General features: G+C 50.1%; 1 pseudogene; it reads right to left on the bottom strand.

Moving 5' to 3' along the window:
* Positions 1 to 4,692: 4,692 nt before the first annotated feature.
* LOC128577420 (protein EOLA1-like) lies at positions 4,693 to 6,230 on the bottom strand (annotated as a pseudogene).
* Between the last annotated feature and the right edge of the window lie 1,184 nt (positions 6,231 to 7,414).

The raw sequence follows: 7,414 nt of genomic DNA, 5'->3' as shown, positions 1-7,414 counted from the left end.
CCAAAGCACTCTACCCAGGGCAACAGCTTGAGGCTCTGTCTCAAAAAAAAAAAAAAATACATACACACACACACACACATATATATATATATATGTATATATATATATATTTAGTACAGTCCAAGGCAGAAGCGGTGAGGGTAGGGGGGGTGATGAGAAGGGTGATGCCCCCTGAGACTAGAAGACTCAATCAGGCCATTAGTAGTAGTTGGTAGAGTCCAAGGCAGAAGCAAGGGTGCGGGGGATAAATGGTGAAACCAACTGAGACTAAACCAATCACCCATTCAGAGTAGCTGGTAGAGTCCATGGCAGAAGTGGGGTGAAAGAAAGGTGATACTAGGACAACTGAGACTAGGACAACCAATCACCCATTAGGTGTGGTTGGTAGAGTCCAAGGCAGTAGTAAGAAGGGAGATACCAACTGAGTCTAAACCACTCACCCATTAGGATTAGTTAGTAAAGTCCAAGGCAGAGGCGAGTGGGGGTGGGAGGTGGGGGTGGAGAAGGGTGATACCAATTGAGACTAGGATAACCAGTTACCCATTAGGGAGTAGTTGGTAGAGTCCAAGGCAGTAGGAAGAAGGGGGATACTAACTGAGTCTAAACCACTCACCCATTAGGAGTAGTTGGTAGAGTCCAAGGCAGAAGGGAGGGGAAGGGTGATACCAACTGAGACTAGGACAATAAGAGCAGTTGGTACAGTCCAAGGCAGAAGTGGGGAGAAGAAGGATTATACCAACTGAGACTAGGATCAGTTACCCATTAGGGAGTAGTTGGTAGAGTCCAAGGCAGTAGGAAGAAGGGGGATACTAACTGAGTCTAAACCACTCACCCATTAGGAGTAGTTGGTAGAGTCCAAGGCAGAAGGGAGGGGAAGGGTGATACCAACTGAGACTAGGACAATAAGAGCAGTTGGTACAGTCCAAGGCAGAAGTGGGGAGAAGAAGGATTATACCAACTGAGACTAGGATCAGTTACCCATTAGGAGTAGTTGGTAGCGTCCAAGGCAGAAGTGGGGAGGGGCGCAGGGTGGAAGAAGGGTGATACCAACTGAGACTAAACCAATTACCCATTAAGAGTAGTTGGTAGAGTCCAAAGCAGAAGTGGGGGGAGAAGGGTGATACCAACTGAGACTAGGACAACCAGCCCAATACAGAGCACCATCTCCTAGGAGGTACAGTCTACCAGTCTGGTTTTTGAGCAAATCAGAGACACTAGGAACAGTCTCCTCACACATTTTAAGGGATGGGATTGCTGATGGGGATTGTGACTTCTCAACTCATCCTGGCAGTTCAGAACACTGTGCCTGTCACCAGATGGGAGACTTCTGTGGGAAACAGAACCGTAACTTTTATATACTTTAAGAAAAGAGAGGATTTGGGGCCCTTGCACCTGTCTCCCCCCCAACCCCATACTTGGCCAGGACCCTCTCTTCAGATTGGCTGAGCTGTCTTTGTGACATCACATGACAAATAAAGGGGACAGTGACTTAAGCAGCTGGTTGCCCTGATAGCGGGACTCTAGAATTTCATGGATGGCATATATTGGACGCCCGGACTCAGTCCAGAGCCATTTCTGACTCACTACCATAGCGGTAACAGTCTTGGTTCGAAAATGCTCCTGACGCTGGCCTAGCCCCATGGCTAGTCAGAATATGGACGAGAAATTCGAAGGTATGCCAGCCCCAACAATTGGTGGAGAGCCAGAAAACTGGGTCCCACCCGACACTTCAACTGATCCCGAGGTGGAGTCAAAGGAGGACGTGGACAAGCACGGTGACGAAGACGTGGACAAGCACCGTGACCAAGATGCAGATAAACACGGCGATGAAGACGCGGAGAAGCATGGTGACGACATGTCCAAGTGCCATGATGAAGATGCGGAGAAGCGTCGTGATGAAAATGCGGACAAGCGCCGTGATGAAGACTGGGACAAGCGCCGTGATGAAGATGCGGAGAAGCGCCGTGATGAAGATACGGACAAGCTCCGTGATGAAGACGGGGACAAGCGCGGTGACGAAGACGCGGAGAAGTGCTGTGATGAAAATGCGGAGAAGCTCCGTGATGAAGATGCGGACAAGCTCCGTGATGAAGATGTGGAGAAGTGTCGTGATGAAGACACGGACAAGTGCCATGATGAAGATACGGACAAGTGCCGTGATGAAGATGCCAACAAGCGCCTGGACAAAGATGTGGACAAGCAAGGTGATGAAGACATGGACAAAAACGGTGGTGAAGATGCGAGCCAAAACCAAGGCAATCAAGATAACGTGGAGTCAGAAGACCAAAACGAAAATGTAGCTGATGTGCCAGACAACATTGACTTCTCGGGGCTCTCCTTCCCCAGAAAGCTTTGGGTGATAGTGGAAAACGACGTGTTCGAGTCTGTGAACTGGAGTGATCAAGGAGACACTGTGGTCATCCAGGAGGACCTGTTCCAGAGAGAGATTCTTCGCCGGAGAGGCGCAAAGAAGATATTTGAAACAGACAGCTTGAAGAGTTTTATTCGTCAACTTAACCTCTACGGGTTCAGGAAAATACGCCCCAACAACCCCTCGGTTCCATCTCAAGGAAAGAAGAAGATGATGGTAATGTATAAAGTGTCTCTGTTACCCACTTTCTGTTACTCACACATCTCTATAGGACACCAAGACAAATGACATAGTGCAGGAGATTTGGTTCTGAAGATAACTTATGTTGTTATTAAACTATAACATTGCTAACCTGCAGGTCTGAGAAAAGACTCAGGCCAGTTAATGTTATCTATCTATCCATCCATCCATCTCACTATATATATATGAGCACGTTAAGCTGTGAATATTTTGTCTTTAGTGACCTCATGCCGTAGGTCATAATGACACCGCCAGCAACTTAACAACATTCTATTCTCCACTGTAAAACAAAACCAGTATGACTCAGGGATAGGAGGGAAAAAATGAACATTCTATTCCACAATGGCTGAAATGTTTATTCTGTTTCAGATCTACCGCCACTCCAACTTTCAGCGAGATAAGCCTCAGCTCCTGGAGAAGATCCAGAAGAAAGGATACTTCCAAAAGACCACTCTGCAAGCACCTGGAGAACCAGCGATGAAGAAAAAGAAGCTGGTGGCTACAAGACATTCCCCTCGAATCCATCACAATGCTGCCAAGAAGGAAGTTAAGCAAAAGTCCCTTACAGGAGCCCCCAGTGTTCAGGGAACCAGCGGCACTCAGTCACACTTGCGCTCTCGAAACTCTTCCATGAGCAGCGCCATGAGATATCACCAGGGAAACCGCTCCACTTTTGAGCCAAATGGCCCAAGTGGGGAAGGTACCTCAAGCAGTGCTGCATCAGCACCACTGGCTACTGCCAGCATGGAAGGTGCAGGAGAAGTACTTGACAACCTTCATTTGTATCCAGATTATGGTTCCGTGATGTCTTTATATAACACCTGTTATTCCATCCTGCTGGCTGCCCTTTCGGTGATGTCTCCCAATGAGACCACTGAGAATGAGGAGCCAGAGAGCTCCTCAGATTGTTAAGTGTGCATTCTGTGAGCAGTTCAAGGACAATCCAAATTCAAATCCTTGAACTCTCAGGCCACTAATGATGGATAAAAATTGTCATATTCTAACAATGAACCTACTATCGGTCTTGGTAAAGAAAATTAAAAAGCCTATATGAGCAAATAAACAATTTAAAAATGAGAATCTCGAGTCTGTGTTCTTTCTACACTTCTATAATATACAGATCTCCTCAGTACAAGCCAGGAGGTTGAAAATCCTGTCCAAGACAGGCTTTGGCCCCCGTTGTCCTCTTTCCCATGGAGAAGCAGCATTATCTATCACACACTTAGCAAAGGATGCTGCCAGAGTGTTGAGGGCAAGCCCATGAAGGTCTGGTGCCCTAACACTTGCTCCTTTGCTCAGAAGACAGAACAGCCTTGGTCCTGATCTTGGCAGTATCACCTTACATTGTTCATGGGTCTCAAAAGAGTAAACTTTCTCCTCATGGGTTCCCTGTACTCCCAATGAAGTCAGGAAGCTTCTGGTCAGTGGCTCAGCGTCCCTAGCCCAGCATCCAGAGGCCCTCCAAGGAGACCCACCTGAAAGGTCACTCCATCAGCCAAAGGATGTGTGACCACTCCCTCCTGGTGCAGAAGAGAAGGGCGGGAAATCAATGCCTAGGGGGAAACCCCCATCATCCTCACCAATAAGAACCACTAGAAATTTAGCTAAGAAATCAGCAGCAAAAAAAAAGGAAAAAGCCTTGCTACAAATCAAATAACACTATCACTTTTCAAAGTTAACCTCACTCTACCATTTAGGATCTTTTGGATCCGAAGTAGCTGTGTGATGTGTGGGACGCACATTTCCTGAACCAGCACACACGTTTACAACAGAGCAAGAGGTGCAGGAAAGGACAGACAGCTGCTATGAGGCTGGTGTCCTCTTCATCCTGGATGGTCAGTCCATTAAGGGCTGGTCACTCTCAGGCAAACATTCAGGGCCGGTGCCAGACTTGCCACCAGTGTGACAACACAGTTATTCAAAGTCACAATAGGTGCTGCTCAGACATTTGATGAGTTGGGACTGGGACGAAAGGAGGGAAAAAAATATACAAGGGAGCCCCAAATAATGGTTACCCACAACAAATTTATTGGTACAATCTGGAAATTATCAGGACCTATATTAGCAGAAACATGGAGAAGTTCCCTGGCAGCTTTTCCTTTTACACAAAGGTCAAACTACTTGAGGCTGTGTCAACGACCCTAAGGGGCTTGTTACAAGGAAAGCCTAACCCCCATTCCCTTTGTCTGAGAGGAGGAGGAATCTGTCCATATGACTGACAGTGGATGGTGCTGTGCAATGCAGGGACAATTCAGAATTAGCAAGACGTGCACAGGTCTGCACCATGATGCTGAAATGATGGTGTCATGGTTGAGCTCTCAGAAGCCTGTACTCCTCATGCCCTAAAGGGATCAGGTGCTCTGGGATGTCTACCTGGAAGATATCCTTTCCTCCTTTCCTAGGTATGGGCTCCAGTAACCACCTGGGGTTTGAAATCACAGTCAGATACTTCTGCTTCAGGATGGTCAGCACGGCTTCATTTTCCAGTTCCACAACCGCATCCAGAGCTAAGTTTTCTAGGCACTGTGAAGTTTCCCCAATGTCAATGAGCCCTGTGCACAGAAAAAAACATGAGATGTTTTCCCCTTCCACAGCCCAAGGCCTGCCTGTGTGACAACACAGTTATTCAAAGTCACAAGTGCTACAGGCTAAGATGCTATCACCAAAAAGCATGAAGCCAGTCCTTCATACTAAGCCCTGATAATGAGCCAAACTCTTCAGGGGATCCGAGGTGAGGCAGAGGGAGGGCTCCAAAAAGGAGAAGGAGAGGCCTTGTCCTCAAGGAAGCCACAGGAGTAATGTGCAGGTCCAAATCACACTGCTGAGGGCAGCACAGACAGGTTGGAAGGGCACCAGCCACTGCTGGAAACCTATAGGTGATGGCAAGGCTGGTTACCAGGTGGCAGGAGTTGACATCTGTCCTCAAGCACCCAGGAGCTAGAGAACTTGCCCAGGATGCCATGAGTAGAGGACCTGGGGCAGGTGTGTGAAGCCTGGTGGGCAGCCTGACTTTCAAGGCCACCCGACTTGGTCAGCATGCCCTGCAGTCTTTCGTGGTCTCTGCCATGCACACGGGCACACTCAGCCAAATGCCACATGCAGACGTGGACCTGACCCAGTCTTTCAGATCACACACAGGATCTGAGGCCTAGAGTGGAGAATGATTTACCAGAGCTCCTGGAATATAGGCCTGCCGACCCCAGGCCAGGGCCCCTTGCTGCCCCTTAGGAGCCGTGTTGCTGAAGGAAACCACAGCGAACACACCAACCAATTCACATGGAAATGGAGGCCACAAAACTCCCTAGCAGCATGCTATGTGGTTGCTCTTGGAAATGTCTGTACAACATTTGCGATGTCGCCACTTACCAGCTACCACTCCGCGACCGAACTTTTCCCCTTCCCAAAGCAGGGCCTGAATCTGGGCAGGAGTCATCCTGAGCCTCTCCACCAGCAGGTCCCTCCAGGCATCATCTTCCCAGTCCCTGTGGGCAATGTGGATTGCGATGGTACGGTTCTGGTGGGTGCTTAGCAGAGGACGTCAGCACGTCTCCAGAGTCTTGACTCCATTTAAGACAAAGCCAGCATAAGGCTGCTGGAAGGAGAGGCAGCCAAACTTCATCTCCCGCAAGCTCCCGGGGCCTACAGAAACACAGAGGCATGCCACATACCAGCCCTCCGAGCTGCCAGGGAGCGGGCCTGCCCTTCGGCCATGGCTCCCAGGTGTGCTGAACATCACTGACCTCCACAGTCTGCTGCTTCTATCCCCACGCAGTCACTGTTGTCCCACGCCACAGTAGGCCCAATGGAAGGGGTTGGGTTCAGAGGACTCAGGTCCATCCCTGACATCTTTGGGGAGTTCACCAAGTAGGGTGGGGACAGCTAGAGAAAGGCACAGGAAGGACAGTTTTTTTGTTAGTGCTATAATAGAGGTCCCTCAGCCCTAGGGTAACACAAAAGGAGAGGAGAGTTGTGGCTGGCCTCAGCTGGCTCTCCATGCAGAGGGAAGATGGGGGCCTGGGCTCTGCCTCTTTTCCTTCCCCTCACCCCATCTCCATTGCTCCCTGGCCCTGGTACCCAAAGGCACTGCAGGCCCCCATCTTTCCAGCTCCTGCCCCAGGGCTGCTGACTCCTAATCCTTGGTATCCAACTTCAGTTCACCTCTCAGCATTCCCTGTGACGTCAGATGGCTTCTCTCAGGCGTGTCCCTCTCCTCAATCCCTTTCTCCCACCACTGTTCTCCAGGGTCAGCGGATGTCCCTGATCTGTTCTACGCCAAAAGAAAGGACAAGGAGAACTGTAACAACTGGCCCCAGGGCACACGCACCTCCTATGTGCCAGGCCGAGGGACAGGCTTCAGCCAGAGGTCCTCAAATTTAATCCTCAAGTAACCCATCAGTGGCAGTGTCACTATGAGGCCAGCTCCACGGCTGAGGAGGCGGCACTGAGCATCTACAGCCCACGGTTACAGTGGCCCTGACCTCACGCGCCCCCGCCCTGGTCCTGGCCTCCTTTGTGTGGACGTCTGGAGAGGTTCCCCTCCTCCCAGCTGGAAGACAGCACTGTGCTGTGAAGGAGCATGGGCCCTGGGCCTGGAGAGCCACGGGCTTGAAGCCGGAACCTCGGCCCAGTCATGGGATCTCTGGAAGCCTCAGTTTCCCTGGGGCTGTGAACGGATGGACACAAGGCATTGAAGGCACCCAGCCTAGCACCTGGCACCTAACAGAGCAGTCACAGAGGCGATTCCTCTCACTGTCGACCTCACAGTCATTACTGGGCCTGGAGTCCCATACCCTGGCTCCATAC

The sequence above is a fragment of the Nycticebus coucang genome, chromosome X (genome assembly GCF_027406575.1).
Source record: "Nycticebus coucang isolate mNycCou1 chromosome X, mNycCou1.pri, whole genome shotgun sequence".
NCBI lineage: Eukaryota > Metazoa > Chordata > Mammalia > Primates > Lorisidae > Nycticebus > Nycticebus coucang.
The sequence above is the reverse complement of the archived record's forward strand: the minus strand, read 5'-3'. Positions and strand labels throughout refer to the sequence as shown.